This window comes from Helicoverpa armigera, chromosome 7 (genome assembly GCF_030705265.1).
Source record: "Helicoverpa armigera isolate CAAS_96S chromosome 7, ASM3070526v1, whole genome shotgun sequence".
Classification (NCBI taxonomy): domain Eukaryota; kingdom Metazoa; phylum Arthropoda; class Insecta; order Lepidoptera; family Noctuidae; genus Helicoverpa; species Helicoverpa armigera.
Window position 1 is genome coordinate 4,680,718 of NC_087126.1, and position 2,648 is coordinate 4,683,365.

Sequence of the window (2,648 nt, forward strand, 5' to 3'; positions counted from 1 at the left end):
ATTTCTAGTATCTGTTGAGACCCCCTCACTTATCTAAAATACAAAATTTCATTAATATACCTATTGTAGGTCTTGAGATATTGACGTCAGAAAATCGCTATTTTTACTATACACTTATTCACTTATGCCCGTTTTCACCAACGAATACCTAAATTTAGGGAGCATTTACGGAACACTTAATAAGAATTTCATTTTCACCAAAGCCTAGGTGTCAAATTATAACCTTAAAATTTGACTTCAACTTGGGGGCCCGATTGATGCCTGCTTAAACAACCCCTATCATTATCATTACAGAATACAAACATATTTTGAACCGTGGATAGTGAAATGTACCTTTATATGTTATGTAACACCAAAAATACCATGTTATAAAAGCAAAAAAATACAAAAAAAAAATGAAACGTAAACTTTTAGAAAGTTTAGAAGCTGTGGAGGTTGTGGATATGTAAAATAATAATCATTAGAAGACCACGTACCTATCTTACGTGAAAGAGCAGATGACTGAGAAATAAGTACGATGATCATGACTTTTTTATAAGACTAGCCGTTTTCCCGCGGTTTCACCCGCGTCCCGTGGGAGCTACTGCCCGCACCGGGATAAAATATAGCCTATGTTACTCGCAGATGATATAGCTTTCTAATGGTGAAAGAATATTTACAATCGGTCCAGTAGTTTTTGAGTTTATCCATTACAACCAAACAAACAAACATTTTCCTCTTTATAATATTAGTATAGATATAGATTATAGGTTATCACTTGCTATGAATGCACTTGCTAGGTCGTGATGTCGCTGAATTATTCAAAAATAGGTAGTCCTGCATGTCCATAAATATACAGACCATAACAGATGCAAATCTGGTAATCACTGATGTAGTTTCGCGGTGGCCGGGACATCTATAGGCCTATTCAGACCTAAGCGGTATTCGCTACCACCTGCGACAGAGAAAACCCAGTGGGTATGCGATAATATTACTGTTGATGTTCGGGACGTATGCCGCTGCTGCCGCGCGGTATGTACTTCTACCCACAGCGGCAGTGAATATCGCTCAGGTCGCTCTAGCCGCGGTAGGTATAGTTATTGGCACGGATATTGAGCCCTGACCTTAACCTGCGCAGAAGCCATTTATTGGTTTATTGCCTTGTGTACAATGCGCAAAGCGATCCCCACTCTCCCGCCGAGAGCTCAATATCCGTGCCGGTGACTATACTTGATACTAAATACCTGAGCGAAACCCGTGCGGTATCTACCTCTACCCACAGCGGCAGCGAATATCGCTCAGGTTTGAATTGGCCTTAAATACCAAAACTGCAGTAGATACCAATGATTCGAAAATGGTGAATATGGAGGAGCCTATCTCCTAGGTGATAGGGGATACCCTCTGGAGGTAAGAAGTAGGCTAATATTGAACATAATAAAGTATATAAATTAAAACAAAGATAGTAAACAAATATTTTAATATTAGTCCTCATATGATGTACCAAACATTATCATCATCCTCCTGCACCAATTCAATTTGAGGTGGGCTGGGCGCAGCATGTTTTTACACGTCTTTCCAATTTCTCGCACCACCTGAAACTAAATAAATATAATAAATGTATAATTTTAACCCCATACTTAAATCCATCAACTCATGGAGAACAAAAATACAATGAAGTCGACAGTAAAACAAGGAACACAGTTGAACGGCAATATCTTATATTATTATACACAGATATTATTCACATTTACCTGTAAACGGTTCGTATCGCATTAAAACTATTTGTAACTGGATCCAAGCTTTGTTTTTGGCTTCGTTCGTGGTCCCATCCGTTTTTTGTTTAATATTGTGTCTCTATGAGACGTCAGCAATTTCACTAGCTTGTCTTTTTCTTCTGCAAGAAAGGTTTATCCTAGTTTTCTCTTCTCTGCCAAAATAAACTTATCTATTCAACAATAATAAACCCAAAATTAACCTCACTCTATGTACACATACACATCAGTCAATTTGACAAATGCTCGAATGACATAGGTAAAAATTCACCTATAGAAAACCTCTTTACTGTTTTATTGCATAAAACATAGCGTAATGTAGTTTAAGTTAAATTAAAATAACATCACAAGAACAAAAACTCACAGGCTTTAGTAATATATACTCGATAGACGTTTATTTCTTAAGAAGTACAGAAAAATCATTTTATCGATAAAATATCGACTTTGCATTATCGTTTGTAGAACTAGTAATCTGTCACTTACTTAAGGGATCCATGTACAAGTGTGGTGAAAATGAATTTAGGTAGGTGTCAAATTGGGAGGGGTCCTTATTAAAAGTAGCTTTTAGATAGGGAAACGCTAAGAGGTTGTTGGTGAAAACGGGCATTATTCACTTATTCACTTATTCACTGATTCACTGATTCACTGACTCACTCATCAAAAACCTAGACCACTTCCAATGGTCGTATTGACTTGAAATTTGGCATGGAGGTAGGTCTTTATGTCAAGGTAAAGGGAAAAATCTGAAAATGGCCAAGTGTGAGTCGGTTTCAAAATAATGAAGGTGTTTTATACCCGGTGTAAATTAATACCCCTAAGGAACTAAAACGAACTAAATTTATCTATATTTATATAATATATCTTCGAATGGTACAAAGGTTTGTATTTAGTCAAAGT

The 2,648-nt window shown here is 36.7% G+C and overlaps 1 long non-coding RNA gene across 1 annotated transcript; it reads right to left on the reverse strand.

Annotated features, from left to right (window-relative positions):
• Nucleotides 1–1,441: 1,441 nt before the first annotated feature.
• LOC135117164 (uncharacterized) lies at nucleotides 1,442–2,362 on the reverse strand. Its single transcript, XR_010276671.1, has 2 exons — nucleotides 2,116–2,362; nucleotides 1,442–1,873 (listed from the first exon to the last, which is right to left on the reverse strand). It is a non-coding gene; the product is annotated as an uncharacterized LOC135117164 (long non-coding RNA).
• Nucleotides 2,363–2,648: the final 286 nt, after the last annotated feature.